We start from the raw sequence: 18,818 nt of genomic DNA, 5'->3' as shown, positions 1-18,818 counted from the left end.
TTGGAAGATTCCTCCAGGCAGGATCTTAAGACAAGAGTTTACCTAATAGGGATAGTCTCTTGCTCAGTTTTCGCTGTAACGTCATGACTTACAGAATTTGCAAGAGGTTAGCACATGAAAAGGAGACTAGAGAGTGTAAAGATACCTCCTAAAGTAGCATTCTCATCAGGGCTACACTGTGCATACCCGAAAGAATTTTGGCCTTGTAGGAGTACATATTGCAATTTCTCACAAGTGATTTGTACTATTCTCTAGGAAACAGAAACAAAATGTTTTTAGAATCTAGAGCTTTGTCTTCTGCCTAGCAGTATGTCCACTGATATGTACAATACTATAGCACTTTCCTCATAGAGGAGGGCAATTCTGTTCCTGCCAAACATTGGTATCCACAATTTTACCTGCACTATCATCTGTGAGCAGCAATAAAAGAATTTCTGCCCTAGATGTTCAGAAGAATGTCTGCATACTTTCCACTCACTGAGATGACATGCACAATTGTGGGAAGTGAGATGAACCCATCTGACGAGTCGTTTATATGTACAGTTACCAGGGTTGCTCCCACAAGCACAATAATTACACACGCAGAATTAGGTCTGAAATTCCGTATTCATTTTTCTGAAAATTTGAACCCTGGTGTCCTACTACTTAATAAGAACCTAACTTGCAATTTGTCACAGGGTGACACTGGCCCTTTGCGAGACCTGTGCCTCATCAGCTGCCTCCTAAGTAGGATAAAAAGAGGGTACTGAGGTGCTAGAGGTGAGAAAGACCTGGTGAGACAGTTTCTGGGAGTCAGTCAGGAAGATGGCAGATGAGAGCTGCCTGACCGTTGGAAATCTGCAGGTCAGAGCTACCAGAGCCAGGAGACTATAGGGTGGTTCCTGGGGGAAGGCTTAAGGCAGGAGAGCAGTGAGAAAGGTTTACTGGCTGACTTCCCCAAGCCAGATAGCCAGAGCTGTGGGGGGCTGAAGGTCAGAGAACAGCAGTGGAAGGTGCCAGATGAAGCCAAGGGCTGGAGAGGGTGGAAGGCAGGAGGTAATGGAGGGGCTTACCTGCTGACATCTCCACAATGGGAGCTGGACCCAGGGGAACAGTGAGAGGGCATGGGGGAGTGACCGATGCTCCCATGGTGAGGATGATCTCCCAGAAGAGAGGCTGTGGGGTTCCTGCTGGGAAGAGCAAGGTTCCACTCAAGCTGGAAGGGCTGGGATGGCTGACCTGGCAAAGGGACAGAAAGGTCCCGAACAGGAGCCTGGCTAGGTGGGATGGCAGGCTGCGGAGTGTGGCATGTGGGGTGTCATGTCATGGATTTTAAGGACTATATGCATTGTGGTGTGTGAGATGGGCCGACTGTTTGATTATTTGAATTTACTGTGGATTATTTGAACTATGTTTTGGTAATAAACCATGCCAATGGACTAGAGTAGAAGCTTGAATGGAGTTACTGGTGACACTGAAGGAGGGAACTGAGGCAGATGCAAGTATTGTGCTGCAGGAGGGCTCTCCAGAAGCATCTGCCTGATGAAAACATCTGCTTTGCAAATCAGGTGATATGGTATCAAGGACTTGACTATTATTTTAGACAGTTGTGGTTTGATGTCAGTGTACATTTCCCATGTCACTTTGTACATGCAGTTACTGGTGGTGCACATATAAACTGAATCTTTGTGGAAACAAATGGGAATTACAAATTATGCCTGTTGTGCTGAGTCCAAAAGTTACAAAATACTTCAGGCATAAGGAGCACTTGAACCTAGGTTTTCCACATCCCAGCTGAGTACATGAACTACTGGGCTAGTTTCAGGTCATTTCATTGGACCCAAAACATATTTTTTCAATTCACTAATTTTTTTTTGTTCCAGTTTTTGGATTTGGCTAGACCCAAACTCCATTTTGTTTTTTTTCAGAACTGAAAAACCAGTTATTCACTCAGTTCTATTAAGCATGCATTATGTTTATTCCACAGGATATTTTCTAAATATCCATTAGAGGCTTCAATTCACTAATTCACTCTACCAAATCCTGTATATATTCTGATGATCTTTACACAGCGATACACTTTAAATGCATGTACTTGGACTGATGTTATTTATCTTTTGTGAAGAAAAAACAGAGCAGTGTGACTAGCAGGCTCTGAAAGAAGAATCTATGCAGATCAGATTTCAGAGGCAGAAACCGATTTGTTTCAGTTGCCACTCACCTCCTCTGAATTTTTTTTAAATTAAAATAAAAAAAAATAAGCTCTGTCACATAGCAATTGGTCAAGATCCCAGGAGGGCTAAAATAAACAAACAAACAAAATTTCAAACTGTGAAAGTCAGCGTGAACTAAGTAGGCTGTCTGTAAACTCCCAGCACTCACCTCCAGCAACTCAAATCAGCCCATTTTTCACAGGAAGTTATTTTAAAGGGCATCTGTGTTGTATCCTGATTCCATCACAGGCGCTGACTTTACTAAATGTCACTGTTGTTATCTTAAAGGGGAGTTTGCATACTCAAGGCCTTTCATTACACGTAGCACAGCCAGCCCTCCACTTAGTTCCTACATATTGCTCTCAGCTCTCCTGCGGGTTTTGTTAATAGTGCAGAAGCAGTAATTAAACAGATCCATACAATATTTGCTAAATAGCCAACCTGACTGGTGTATTTTCTGCAGAGGTTTCAATGATTACTAGTGTAATTTATAGCAGCACAGGGGTCAGATTTTAAATGATGGATTATAACATACTGTTACAAATGAAAAATGAATTTCTGAGACATTGACTTGGTTTCAAAAGAATGTGAAAGTGAATTTAAAGTTTGCCATTATTATTAGTATTGCAGTAGTTGTAAGAGGCCACTCTGTGCTAAACTCTGTATAAATGTATTAGGAGGCAGTCCCTGCCCTCAAAAACCTTACTGTCTCAGGAAAGACACTCTTCAAATGGGAGAAAGGAAGTATTATTATACCTATTTTACAGACGGGGAATTGAGGCATTAAGTGACTGGCCTAAGGTCATACAGTGAGTTGTCTCTAGTGTCCCAGTCCAGTGCCTTCACCACAAGACCACCTCCAGAATGATAGCCCCAGTGATGGAAGTTCTAAATAATAGCTACAGCTCAGCAGCAGTACTGTGAACATCTCTACACAATCCCACAGGCCTCACTGCTCACCAGGAGTAACCACCATTAAGAAAGAGAGGGGAGTTCAGTCGCCACAGCCCACTAAGGTGTTGGTCTCTGCTGAGAGCCAGCAATCATGCCAGTGGTGGTATCTGTTCTTATGATCTAGGTGGTGGCCAACTGAGAACTAGATTAAGATTCACCCAATCATTTATGTAAATAGACTTCAAATAATGACTGTTTTATTGTAGGCAAAAGACAGTGGCATGATGGCCATGTTTTAGGGAGACCCTGTGTGGTGACATGAAGCAGTACAGACTGTGTTAGCCTGGGAGTTGGAGAGCCAGGCAGAAGTACAGGGTCTGTCTGTGTTAGTCAGCCTGAATAAAGCATTACCTTTGTATTCACTACAGCTGACTCCTGTCATTTTCTCTTCCATGAGGGATGCTAGAGTTTGTCACTTCTAACTGACCTGGACCAGATTCACACCAGTAACTTAGAGATGAAAGGAGCTATATCCCATCACCATTCACCAGCTCCCCATCTAACTACCTTCTGAACAGAAGTGACTGTTTATCCCCACAGAGCATTAAAAGGTAAGTGGCAGGGCTATCGCTAAACTACCTTTAAAACAATATAATAAATCATTAGCAACACTGTATGCTGGTCACTAAGGCTGAATGTATATTAGAAGAAGAGTTTGTATCTGTTTCCTTCTAGGTTTTCATGAAACACCTAAGCCCTGTATAAACCAGTGCATGCATGATGCTAACATGGTGGAACTGCACCATTGCTCACACAACTGAACCTATACGATTACTGGTAAATGGCTACCCTATTCATTAGTGTAGACAAAGCCTAAGAACTGAAAGAGTACCTACCCTTTTAGTGTGTGCCACAGGGTCTACACGCGGCAGTTAGAGCATAGTATGTTAGAATACTTTACAAATTAGACCTTCAAGTAGGCTTTGTCGCACCACATAGACAACCCCTAACATTTTCCCCTCCAAAAAATAGAAACTCAAGGTTCATATGAAATTACACATTGGTAATTAGGGTGACCAGATGTCCTGATTTGATAGGGACAGTCCTGATTTGGGGGGCTTTTTCTTGTATAGGGTCCTATTACCCTCCACCCCCTGTCCCGATTTTTTACACTTGCTATCTGGTCACCCTATTGGTAATGTAAATTTCCATGCAAGTGACTAGTGTCATTACCTATACACTAGCCAATGCATTTAGGGTAGGATTTCCAAAAGCACCTAGATGAATCGGGCACCCAACTTGCATTGATTTTCACTGAGAATGAGGCAGCCACCTCTCCCAGGAACTTTGGAAAATCTCCCTGTTAACTAATTTGGATACCCAGTCATGACGATTACTTGCTCTATTGAAGGTGCAATGTTGGGTTAATGATCTCTGTGCATGAACTTGTCTCTGTTTTTTGTACTCTGCTTCAGCACCACAGATAATTAGCTTGGTATCATAGTTCAGAGAATGTTACTCTAGCTTGACTGACTACAGTATATCAAGCAATCAATTCCATCTTGTATTATCATTCAAAAACCCTACAATTCTAAATAATATTGCAGTACAGGATATTCTGATTACTTGTCTTTAATACTACATTATTGCATCCTACAGAAGAAAAAAAAACCCACAACATTAGATATGGTTGGATTATGGTTTTCAAGACACTGGCCAACTGATCTATGCCAAAGCGCCCTCTAGTGCCTGATCAAGAAGTGCTTATGACACTTACTGTACTATAGAAAAGTAATTAGTTCTCATTCTCTTCAATTCACTCAAGTGAATGATGCTGAGAAAAACCATCTGTGCTGAGGGACTGTGCTGAGGGAAAATTTAAAAGATGTTAAAGGTTTATGTACCATCTTGTAAGAGTTTAAGTTGTGAAACAGGCCATGTGTGGCCTCTCTGCATTGTGGTGAATTTCACTACTAGTATTTAGATACTATTTTTTGTCTGAATGATCTTGTCATGCTTTGATTTCCATATCAGAAGCCTTTGGTGTATCCACAGAAATGTTTGCACATTTCAGGTAGAAGCAGGAAATATACAGGATTGAAGAAATAATTTGAAAAAAAAAACAGCCCTCACTGGTGATTACTGACTTCAACTTTCACGTTCTGAAGTGCATGACAACTTGGGTCGCATTTTCTTAGAAACCCAACTTAACGCATGAGAAAGAGCAATGCCAAAGAAAGAAATATGAATACTGACTAGCCTAAGAACTACAAGTATCCAACTGAGAAATAGGAATTTAGAAACATGTTCCTTAAAGACTTTGTCTCATGGTGATGAGTGGGTAAAAGAAATACATAAGAAAAGTTTCATGCCCCAAACAAATATTCACTTTTAATTAACTATGTCTGCTTCACTATAAGGGTCTGATCTTGCAAGACACAGAAGCTCTCTTGAAGGTTGAGTGCCCTTCAATATCACTATGATACAGATTCTAAGGGTATGGCTACACTACGAAATTAGGTCAATATTATATGTCCACTCTAAGCGCATTAAGTCACTGGAGTGTGTCCTCACTACCGTGGCTAGCATCGACTTACGGAGCGGTGCACTGTAGGTAGCTATCCCACAGTTCACCGTAGTCTCCGCTGTTCATTGGAATTCTGGGTTAAGCTCCCAATGCCTGATGGGGCAAAAACATTGTCATGGGTAGTTTTGGGTACATGTCGTCACTCACCCCTCCCTCTGTGAAAGCAACGGCATACAATCGTTTCACGCCTTTTTTCCGTGCGGACGCCATATTCTTTTCAGCAGATGGTGCAGTAGGACTGCAAACCATCGTCATCCACCACTTCTGCACAACTCTGCTCTGCTGCTATTGTCTCAATAGCAAATTTCCCCATGTTGTCTGTCATGGGCTCTTGGGTACGTGTGTTTTTCCTTGGGAAATGTGCATGGTGCTAACCGTCGTCCTCCACCTGCTTCCACTGCAACTCTGCTCTCCTTCAGATGCCATACCATGGCAAGCATGGAGCCCACTCAGATCACCATGGTAGTTATGAGCATTGTAAACACCTCATGCATTATCCTGCAGTATGTGCAGAACCGGAACCTGCAAAAGCAGGCGAGGGGGCGATGGCAGTGCGGAGATGAGAGTGATGAGGACATGGACACAGACTTCTCTCAAAGTACGGGCCCCGGCAATTTGGACATCCTGGTGGCAATGGGGCAGGCTCATGCCCTGGAACATCGATTCTGGGCCTGGGAAACAAGCACAGACTGGTGGGACCGCATAGTGTTGCAGGTCTGGGATGATTCCCAGTGGCTGCAAAACTTTCGCATGCATAAGGGCACTTTCATGGAACTTTGTGACTTGCTTTCCCCTGCCCTGAAGCACAAGAATACCAAGATGAGAGCAGCCCTTACAGTTCACAAGCGAGTGGCTATAGTTCTCTTGAAGCTTGCAACACCAGACAGATCAGGAATCAATCTGGAGTGGGCAAATCTACTGTGGGGGCTGCTGTGATCCAAGTAGCCAATGCAATCATTGACGTTCTGTTATCTGAGTGACTCTGGGAAATGTACAGGTCATAGTGGATGGCTTTGCTGCAATGGGATTCCCTAACTGTGGTGGGGCGATAGACGGAAAGCATATCCCTATCTTGGGACTGGACCACCTTGGCAGCCAGTACGTAAACTACAAGGGGTACTTTTCAATGGTGCTGCAAGCACTGGTGGATCACAAGGGATGTTTCACTGACAACAACGTGGGATGGCCAGGAAAGGTACATGACGCTCGCATCTTCAGGAACTCTGGTCTGTTTGAACAGCTGCAGGAAGGGACTGACTTCCCAGACCAGAAAATAACTGTTGGGGATGTTGAAATGCCTATAGTTATCCTTGGGAAACAAGTCTACCCCTTAATGCCATGGAGCATGAAGCCATACACAGGCACCCTGGACAGTAGCAAGGAGCTGTTCAACTATAGGCTGAGCAAGTGCAGAATGGTGGTAGAATGTGCATTTGGACATTTAAAAGCACGCTGGCGCACTTTACTGACTTGGTTATACCTCAGTGAAACAAATATTCCCATTGTTATTGCTGCTTGCTCCACAACATCTGTGAGAGTAAGAAGGAGACATTTATGGTGGGGTGGGAGGTTGAGGCAAATCGCCACGCAGCCGATTATGCACAGCCAGACACCAGGGCGATTAGAAGAGCACAGCAGGGCGCGCTGTGCATCAGAGAAGCTTTGAAAAACAGTTTCATGACTGGCCAGGCTACGGTGTGACAGTTCTGTTTGTTTCTCCTCGATGAAAACCCGCTCTCTTGGTTCACGCTACTTCTCTGTAAGCCACTCTATCCTCCCCTTCGATCACCACTTGCAGAGGCAATAAACTCATTGTTGTTTCAAAATCATGCATTCTTTATTAATTCATCACACAAATAGGGGGATAACTGCCAAAGTAGCCCGGGATGGGTGGGGGAGGAGGGAAGCACTGGGTGCGGTGGTGGATGAGGGGAGGAGGGAAGGACAAGGCCACCCTGTACTTCAAAACTTATTGAATGCCAGCCTTCTGTTGCTTGGGCAGTCCTCTAAGGTGAAGTGGTTGGGTGCCCAGGGCCTCCCCCACCGCATTCTTGGGCATCTGGGTGAGGAGGCTATGGAACTCGGGGAGGAGGGTGGGCGGTTACACAGGGGTTGCAGCAGCGGTCTGTGCTCCTGCTGCCTTTCCTGCAGCTCCACCAGACTCCGGAGCATATGAGTTTGATTCCCCAGTAGCCTCAGCATTACATCCTACCTCGTCTCATCACGCTGCCTCCAGCTCTCCTCTTGCTCCTGCAACCTCTCATCTTGCTCACCCCTCCTGTCCTCGCGTTCATTTTCTGCTTTCCTGGACTCTGCCATTGTTTGTATCCACGCATTCTTCTGAGCTCTTTCAGTGTGGGAGGACTGCATGAGCTCAGAGAACATTTCATCGTGAGTGCATTTTTTTCGCCTTCTTATCTGCGCTAGCCTCTGGGATGGAGATGATAAGGGGAGTGTTGATACATTTGCAGCTGAGGGAGGAAAAAAAGGGAGAGTAGTATTTAAAAAGACACATGTTAGAGAACAATGAGTAGACTCTTCCACGGTGACCCAAGCTGTTAACATTACATAGCACATGTGCTTTCGGTACAAGGTCGCATTTTGCCTCTTATATTGAAGGCCTGCTGGTTTGGTGTGAGAGATCACACATGCAGAGCTGGCAACAGAATTCGGCTTGCAGGCAGCCATGGTAAGCCACAGTCTTTCAGCTTCTTCAACCTTCATAACATGTGGGAATGGTTTCAAATAGCAGCGCTCTCCTTTCCCATATGAAGCACCTGTTGGGTTGGCCATTTAAAAGGAGGGGCTGCGGTTTTCAGGTTAACATGCAGCACAAATCCAACTAACTCCCCCCGCCCCCCAATTTTCTGGGATGATCGCTTCACCCTTCCTCCCACCGTGTGACTAGTAGCAGGGAAGATCCTTGCCAGCCAAATGAGAACAGCTCAGTGTGAACGGGCCCCCTTCCACCACGTGGCTAAAACCAGGGATGATTTCTTTTCAGCCACAGGCAAACAGCCCAGCAGGAACAGCCACCTCTGAATGTCTCCTTAATAATGTCTCTGGAGGATTTCTGCTCCATCCCCAGACATGTTAACAGACTTTTCCAGTAGCTGTACTGGCTGTGAATGCATCCCAAGTCTCCAGGGCAAATTAATCATTAAACACGCTTGCTTTTAAACCATGTATCATATTTACAAAGGTACACTCACCAGAGGTGCCTTCTCTAGCTTCATGGTCCAGGAACCCGCCTTGGGAGGGTTGGCAGGGTATTGGCTCCAGGGTGATAAACAGTTCCTGGCTGTCAGGGAGTACGGTTTCTCCACTTGCCTGTTGTGTGCTATCCTCCTTCACCTCCTCCTCCTCATCTTCCTCATCCCTGTTGCATGAGACTCCCCCCTTGCAGGTGTCCACGGAGAGGGGTGGGGTAGTGGTAGGGGCACCCCTAGAATTGCATGCTGCTCATCATAGAAGAGGCATGTCTGGGGCTCTGACCCGGAGTGGCTGTTTGCCTCTTTGTTTTTTTGGTAGGCTTCCCTGAGCTCCTTAATTTTTACATGGCACTGCTGCGGGTCCCTGTTATAGCCTCTGTCCATCATGCCCTTGGAGATTTTTTGAAATATTTTGGCATTTCATCTTTTGGAACGGAGTTCTGATAGCATGGATTCGTCTCCCCATACAGCGATCAGATCCAGTACCTCGCGTTCAGTCCATGCTGGAGCTTTTTTGCGATTCTGAGACTGCATGGTCACGTGTGCTGATGAGCTCACCATGCTGGCCAAAGAGGAAATGAAATTCAAAAGTTCCTGGTGCTTTTCCTGTGTACCTGGCTAGTGCATCTGAACTGAAAGTGCTGTCCAGAGCGGTCACAATGGAGCACTCTGGGATAGCTCCTGGAGGCCAATACCATCGAATTGCATCCACACTACCCCAAATTCAACCCGGTGATGTTGATTTCAGTGCTAATCCCCTCGTCAGGGAGGAGTACAGAAATCGATTTTAGGAGCCCTTTAAGTTGACAAAAATGGCTTTGTCGTGGGGACGGGTTAAATGATCTAATGCTGCTAAATTCGACCTAAACTCATAGCGTAGACTGGGCTGAGTACCTCACAGGATCAAGCTCTAAGTGAATATAGTTTCATTTCCAAGCACAGGAAGAAAACACATATCTGAAATTAACAAGCACACACTTCCTAAAATCATAAACAATCTCTCCCCTCCCCCACAGTACAATAGAGAGATCAGGATTATTCTTCCTGATTAAGTCTTTGACAGGCTAGCATCTTTGAAACAAGCATCTTGCCAGGATTTATTAATAAATGGGACCTACAAAGTTTTCTTACCTGAAGTTGTCCTAGCTCAGCAGTTCTTTCAAATAGTTTGATATGAATGTTCTTAGTGTGTCATGCATGGACGTACCCATAGCAATAATTAAACCACTATCGTAAAACATAAAGGAATAAATGGAAAGCAGTAATTTGCAGAGATTATTAAGTGGAAATAGGAAACTTAAATAATTAATTTTTAAAATCACCAAGAGAAGACTATAACATGCCTTACGCATGCAGACACTGAAAATAGATTAACTTGACAAGCCCATTTAAGATGGAACAGGAATTCTTCAATGCACTTATTTAATAGACCTTGAACATATTATAAAGAAGACTTTTATTACAGTACCCTAAAAATTTGAGTGAAAGGATTTTACATCCATATCCCAAAGTGTTTCTTTTAGGTGAATCTGAAACATTCATAGAATCCATAATAATAAGAGCCAGATATTCAAACCATCCTCTGAAAAGGACAAATCCAGAGAAGAACTCATTGAGGAATGAGGTTCCAATACTCTCATGGACTTCAATCAGATCCTTACAGCACAGAGATAGATCCACTTGCACGTACAAACACTAACATGTGCAGACAGGTATTTTTGCATCTTTTACCCAGTACAATTTAAGAGATTAATTTTAAAATTTGCCCTAAAGATTAGATAATCATGAAGAATTTATGTCCATATCAACATTTTTAAAGTTTCACAGTCATACATGTATCCGTTGAAAGTCCACCCTGTAATCTTGCGCCATTCATGAGCACATCTGCAATAAAAAAGATATCACTATGTAGCAAAACACTTGTTCAAACAGAAAGCTTTGTTATACCTCTTTAGATTGTTACTACTTGCTGCTCAAATGTTATGGACCAAATTCATCTTTGGCATGGACTCCATCAGAGTCAATGAAATTACAAAGGGGATAAACTTGTCCCATTGTGCAAAACCAGTGTTATCCATTAAGCTTCTTTGAAAATATACAATTTAAACACATTTTTCAAAAGATGGATCCCCTTTTGATGGCTGTTGAATGTTAAAGATCCATCCAGGTAAAATATACTTGCTGTGTTGACGGGCAAACCTGGTGCCTCATAGAGTCCTTTCCGTTCAATGGAGTGTCAATGGAACCATCTTGGGTCAGAGCTGTTGGGTGTCTATGATCTCAAGGTTTTAGATGAAAAATGTCCTACAAACTGAGAAACAATGTGTCTCATTTTCCCCTTTGGTACAATGGAGGTAACATTATTTAATTATTTCTCAATATTACAGTGAAATTAAACATTTCAAGAATCTCAGAAAGCAGATTTAATTAATTCATGTTTGTATAACGTTTCAAGTTCCATGGAATAGCAGATGCTGTAGAACTACAAAGTATTATCAGCAAGAGATGTTTTCCAACTCCACCGGCTATAATATCATCTTGTCTACAGCTGAAGTCCCTTTCTTCAGTAATTGTCCTGTCTACAGTGTTGAGTGTCTAAAATGACATTGCACGATGAGAAAGACCCAAGAACATGTACATTATTTCATCGGATTCTATTTCTGTTGCTGAGCTAGTGACCCCTGCTGTGACAAATATTTACTTTAATTAAAGATTTGGCCTTGTCTTTGCTAGCAAGTGTCCTCTTCCTTTACAAAGATACCTTACTTCTAATAGCCTCCAAAATCGAGGTCTTTCCATTCACAAATCCCCTCCTTCAGCTCCAAATAGGCTGAGAAGAACTCTCACTTTTCAACCTTTTGGCTCCACATGACCAGTACATGCTATTTTGACCAAGGATACTGTGATGCTTCTGGACTTATCTGATAAAGGAATTATGAGGTCTGCTTCTGTTGTGCTGCAGTGTGGAAAATATAATTTTAATGATAAGTAGAACAATAGCAGGTTTCAAATTCCACATAAAAGTATGGAGGGTCAGATTGTCAGATGGTGTAAAACAGCTTAGCTCCATCAATTCCAAAAAATGAGGCTCTGACTTCTTTTTGTTCTGTGTTTGTACAGTGCCTACCACAATGGGTTCCTGTTTTACGACTAGGGACTCTAAGTGCTACTGTAATACAGATAAATAATAATAAATAATAATAATAATAATTAATAATAATAATAAAAAAAATACCAGCAACCTAGGGCTATTCTGCAAAAATCCCTTTCCACTGGAAAGACCCACAGAAGTCTACTATTAAGGAGACTGATTGGCAGGCGGGGGGGGAGGGGGGTTGTCTTTTTAGTTTAAAAAAGACAGTTTAATAAAAAGGGAGGATGACCTGATCAGACCAGTGACAGGCTGGGGTGAAATTAGGCGCATTGGTTTGGATGGACTTGCAGGAAGTCAAGTGAAAGAAGGGAGGCCAGGAAGTTGCAGCGAGGTATAAGATGCCTGGATGGCAAATAAAACTGGGTTTTTTGAGTGTTTGTTTTTAAAGAACAGTCAGGAAAGATGAAATTTGGCTAATGAAGCAGAAGAATCTGCAGATAATATAAGAATAGATCTGAAAGGATTGGGACTTCTTTTGTAGTTTTTTTCCCCTCTCTTTTTCATTAGGCTGACATTTTTTGAGACTGTAACTACTGTGTTATATATTTCTGTCTCATTGTCTTCTGTCACCTGAGTAACACCTCTTTTACTGCTGCCAAAATGGCTACTCTGCTGCTGGGTCAGACCAATTATTTCTTAAATGGTTTGTATTCACCTACACTTCAAATGTGTGGCTTTGAGGAACAAAATAACAGCACCTCATTCTCCGTCTGCTCCAAAGATCCATTATGCTAGCAACACATCAGTCTGCTCAATTAAAGAGGCAACGACTACAAAGTGACTGTATATCATTTGTATTACCTTTCTGCAGCAGACATTTTATTCACAAATATCTGACTCCAAGAGGTCCTTTTCTGCTTAGCTAGTTACTTTATCCCAGCTTGCATTTAAGTTAATAAAAAAACCCAACGGTGTGCTATAAGGAGAGATTTCCATGTCCTGCATATATCTATACTCAGTTCTTTTCTGCTAGAGATTTCTTGGCTCTCTTTCAAATCAATTTGTCAGATACCTAACATCCTTGCAATATTTGGCATGGACACTGTTTAAATACTTTTCTGATGGCACTTTTCTGGGTGGCAAAACATTTGTGGGGATTCAGCATTTTTTTCTTTTTAAATAATGTTTCCCAATATACGCAAGAAGTGTGATACGATGAGGAAGAGACATGACAAGTGATTTTTGGGGAAAGCTTATATTAGAAAGAGGTTGAGAAGGATAGAAAAGTTTGATCTGTGCAAACAAAATACTTCCCGTTTCAAACTCAGCTGAGTTTGTTACCCCTGGCCAAACTCAGCCCAGCTACACAAACAAATTTTGTCAAGGCTTGACCCACTTTTGGCGAAAAAGATGAGCAGTGTTTCCTCTGTCACCCATCATACCTGTAAACTGGAATAGAGACTACTTCCCTTCCATGTCCCACTCCATGTTCTCAGCCTGCTTAAGCGTGGTCCCCAGGGCTCTTTCTGTCACCCACTCCTAAAAATTCTTTCTGCATCAGTGTATTCAGAAGCAGCATAATGTCCATCTCCAAAGCATGCATAGGACGCCACCCTCCTTCCCTATTCCACCGCCCCCGGAGCTGCTCCCCATGCACTGATAGCAATGCAGTTACATAGAGCTGAGTATCAGCTGGGTTCTCCTAGTAGTCTCCTTTTTAAGGATTGGTATTGATCTTTTGGAGCTGTTACCCTGTACCTGTAAGGATATAGCAGGTATACTAGGCAATGGATAGTATAACGTTATTCAGATGGTGATACACACATTTGTCTTGACTTCAGTGGACCTTTGTATAAGAGAGCTATTTCCCATGTTGAATGAGATGAGCAATCCTGCTCTTCGATATTTATACAAATACAAAGGGACCCAATTCTATATTTTAGATTAAATAATTACACATTTCATATTATGAGGGAAACCTTTTCTTTTGCTGAGTTGTAAATAAAAAGCATCCCTATAAATGATCAAAACAGAGTGCTAAAAATCTGCCCACAGACACAATACATGCGAATGGCTCAAAGGGTATGTTTACATGCAATTAAAAACCCGCCGCTGGCCCAAGCCAGCTGACTCAGGCTCACCGAGCTTGGGCTAAAGGGCTGTTTAACTGTGATGTAGATAGAAAAGGAGTACTTGTGGCACCTTAGAGACTAACAAATTTATTTGAGCATAAGCTTTTGTGAGCTACAGCTCACTTCATCGGATGCATTCTGAAGTGAGCTGTAGCTCACGAAAGCTTATGCTAAAATAAATTTGTTAGTCTCTAAGGTGCCATAAGTACTCCTTTTCTTTTTGCGAATACAGACTAACACGGCTGCTACTCTGAAACCTGTGATGTAGATGTTCGGCTCAGGCTGCAGACCAGGATCTAGGACCCTGCGAGATGGGAGGGTCCTAGAGCTTGGGCTGCAGCCCAGGCCTGAAGGTCTACACCGCACTTAAACAGCCACTTAGCCTGCGCCCGTGATCCCAAGTCAGCTGGCATGGGCCCATCATGGGTGTCGAATTGCAATGTAGACATACCCCTAGTGAGAATGACGTGCCACTGAGAAAAGATTTCACTGCAACATGTTTCTTGCTTGTCTCTGAATAAATGGGTGCAGGAGACACATCTGATCTCAAGTGGGAGGGGCCAGGCTATGAAGTTGAACTTGGATCTTCTCTACCAGCCTTGGGACAGACAGCCACAGCTAGGGGATGACATCTTGGCCCCACTGAAGTCAGTCACAAAACTCCCATTGACTTTGATAGGGTCAGGAGTTCACCCAGGAACCCAACCTTAAAGCTCCACTGCTGGACTGGAGACTGAAATAATCTGCTGTGTGACTTTAGTGAAGTCATATGGTCTCTCTGTGCCTTTGTTTCCCCTCCCACAGTTTGTTCCTCTTTAGATCATAAGCTCTTTGGAGCAGAGACTGTCTCCTATGTGTATGTACAGTATCTAACACAATGGATAAAGTTAGGGAGCTAAACTCTGTTAAACTAGGAAGTAAGGAAGACATAAATCCAGATACTCAAATACTATAAGTGTTCCTTAAGGCAGCTTATTACAACTGAAGATTCCAGGCAGCTCCATGCTGAGTTAATTTAAAGTGATAATACAGACCCCTGATATATGGGGCCTGATTCTCCATGGCCTTCCATCCTTCTGTAGTTACTTACATTCGAAAAATGGGTGTAAAATGCAATCAGGTCAGAATTCTCTGCATACTTACATTAGTAGTAGTGTTATCCACCCACCATTAATAGTAGTGTTGTCCATCCATTGTGTATTAATTGGGCCAGTGTTTTGACTCATTGTCTCATTTTGGACATGTGTAATAAACTGCATGTTGCCTAAGACAAGGCAGGATCAAACCTTCAATTTTATAATATAACAGACACTTTGATATCTATAAATTAGCTGCATCGACAGGCGCTACAATGACCATAAGTACACCAGAGCTGTCTGCCCTCCTTCCAGATCTTACAAGGAGGTAAGGTCATTTCAAGAAAGGGAAATTCTGCGTAGGCTAGAGAAAATCACATTGAATTAACTGTATAGGATGGTTATGAATAATCCACATTAAATTCTTAATTTTGGGTTAGGATGGAAGACTTAGTCCTAGTTAGATACTCACTGCTTATGCAATTAATTCTTACAAAGAAAATGAATGTGAGGTATAACATATTTTAGAAATAATCTTTTAGTGGAAAAACAATGAAAATTTGAAGACGGCTTAAGGTTTAGTGTCACAACAGATTATGGTGTGAACAGAATATGTCCTTACAGGAATCTATTTAACTAGTGACATCCTAGCAGGAACAAACTATAGGGCTTTTTGACATGAAAAATGTGAATTTGCTGTTTGAGTGTTTACTAGAGCTCACAACTAGCAGGAAATGAGGCATGAAATGTATTGTCAAACATACAGTGTTCAAAATATAATGCATTACTTTTTAAGCTGAGCACTGCTTTTAGGGATGCTAACTCTGAGGCCCACAGTCAGATATGTATATTTAAAAAAATAACTGCAAAATAACTGTTTGGGAATCATACCAAAAATGCCCTTAGAGACGCAATTTCCCCCCCTATAATATCTGGTTCTCTGAAGGACATAACACCATTTGTTATGCTTTCCACAATACAAAAACTATTAATCACAAAACAAACAGAATTGAGTGGCATTATGGACGGCATATGAACCAGCACAAGCTGGCAAGGTGGGAGGAGGAAGAGACAAACTATATATGTGCTACATAGCTATGTGAGGCAATGAAGAATGAAACCCTGCTGTTGCCATTTGTAAGAACCCTTCAAGGTAGAGAGTGATTAGTTCTTGCTAACTCACTGTGGAAGGTGTGGTTCATGCACTCCCATGTGGTGGGAGAGGACTTCAAAGTTGAGGAACCTGGGCCTAGAGAAGAAGTGAAGCTAAACTAAAGGAGGAAGTTTAGGTTGAGGATTGTTTTGAGTTACTATTTCTTATGTTATGGATGAAGGAAGAAGGATGAGTTTGGCAGTAACTTGGGATGTGTATGCACTTTGTTGGAGATGGGGATGAACTGAGCCTTTCTACATAGAGTGTCATCCCAATCCATGGCTTTCCTGGTATTGTCACACTGAGATGCTGCCAGACAAGGCTTTTGAAATTTAATTCCAATATATTAATCGATGAACAAGCATTTAAATGTGCAAGCCAACTATCTAGTCATGTGCATCTCTCCAAAACCTGTCTGTAATCAGGTAACGTAACCTACCTGACAAGCAAAAAATTTAATACTCAGAAAGGCCTGACTTTCAGAAGGATTAGACTGCAATGGCTCCCTCTGAAGTCAACTGGAGCTGTGAGGGCTCAGCATCTCTGAAAATCAGGCCCTGGTGGTTCCGAGTTGGGCATCCAAAAATTGAGATGCCCAAAATTATGATCACTTTAGAACAGTGTTTCCCAAACTTGGGACGCTGCTTGTGTAGGGAAAGCCCCTGGTGGGCCAGGCCAGTTTTTTTACCTGCCGCATCCACAGGTTCGGCCGATCTCGGCTTCCACTGGCCGCGGTTCACTGTGTCCGGCCAATGGGGGCGGTGAGAAGCGGCCTCACTGTGCCTCAGCTTCTGTATCTAACTTCATTCATCTTTGTACAGTGCTTTGAGATCCTTGGATAAAAGGTGCTATGGAAGGGCAAAAAGTTATATTAAAAAAATCTCATGCACACTGAGCATTGTGTATGAGTTTAATAACAAACTCATTTCCATAGAGGAGTGGGTGTGGGTGGTGCTGGGGACAAGCAGGGACAGTTCCAGTGATTGGACCCTGACAGATTTACTCTAGTCTCTCTGAACAATGAGGTTTTATATTTACAGCATTTTCAATTTCTTCATCTCATTTAAGCATCTTTAAAGATGAGACAGCAACAATAACAATAAAGCTCAACCGAGATTTTCCTCTAGCCTCCAACTAGTCCCCTCCTGGTGGTCAATCCAAAGAAACCTTTCTAGATTGACTCTCAATGGGAGTATCTTATTTTCTAAAGTGCTTCCACTTTTCTGCTGTATCCCTATGAAGTAACCCATTACAACTGTCTAAGCCTTACACATCTGTTTCTTGCTCTTCTCATCTTGACAATCTCACAATGGATCTGATGGCACCACATTTTAGTAGGCCGTATAACTCAAGCATTTTCAATCCTTTGCTAACAATTAGCAATGAGGCCCCATCTACACTTACTAGAAATCGACACTACTGCAATCAATGCAGCGGGGGTTGATTTAGTGGGTATAGTGAATACCCACTAAGCAGACCGCAGAGCGCTCTCTCCGATCGACCCCAGTACTCCACGGTAACGAGAGGAGTAAGGTAAGTTGACAGGAGAGTGCCTCCCATCTATGCAGTGCGGTGTAGACACTGCAGTAAGTCAACCTAAGCTATGTCGACTCCAGCTACATTATTCATCTCCCACTACCCCTTTAAGTTTTTACATCTCTTTCCCTGGCTGCTGTGATCCCACATGACTGGCCTCATCTGAGCAACTATTGCTTTTTTTCTCTTACAGGCCCCCAGTCTTGCTCACCCTGAAGTCAGTAGCAAAACTCCCACTGATTTCCATGGTGCAGGAGTAGCCCAATACTATAGAATCTACACAAAGTAAAGGGCGCAAAATCCACAGTTCTTTTTACACAGACGTTTTAATTCTTTGTATTTTCTTAGTCCACCTTCACCCGCTGCCCGAACAGGTAAAATTCTCCGGGGATCCTGAAGATGGTTGCTACAGACTTACAAAGTCTAAATTAATCTTGTTTTTGGCTCCCAGGCACAGTATCTGCTCACATCCTGTCTCTTTCACTACAATATCTCACTTAGCGCCTCCCCGCCCCCAAGAAAAAACAAAAAAAACTGTATGTAAAGTTAGTGATTCAAATGGAAGAACAGTAGACAGACAGACAGATATCCACCACCCCTCCCTCCACAAGAAATGAGAAGTTTTTTTCTGAGGCCCACAGAAGAGTGATGATACAATTTTAAACAAAAAAATAAAATCTATCCCAACTAGACATGAGAGACGAGTTTAAACATTTCAGGCTGCCCAAGGCTGCCAACAGCATGAACCTGGTAGTTTTGTCTACAGTCTTACTTTTGCAAAGAAAATCAAGTGTTTAAATGTATACCCTCACCTTCCCTACAATTGGAAGTGTGTGTAAGCTGATTTCTATTTTTGGTCAATCAGCTTAGCTTGGTCAACTCCACTTTCAACATTCATACAATTTATCTAACCAAACCTGGTTTCCTTTTTTTAATTAACTC

The sequence above is a fragment of the Eretmochelys imbricata genome, chromosome 13, assembly GCF_965152235.1.
Source record: "Eretmochelys imbricata isolate rEreImb1 chromosome 13, rEreImb1.hap1, whole genome shotgun sequence".
Lineage (NCBI taxonomy): Eukaryota > Metazoa > Chordata > Testudines > Cheloniidae > Eretmochelys > Eretmochelys imbricata.
This window is presented reverse-complemented; position numbering follows the sequence as displayed.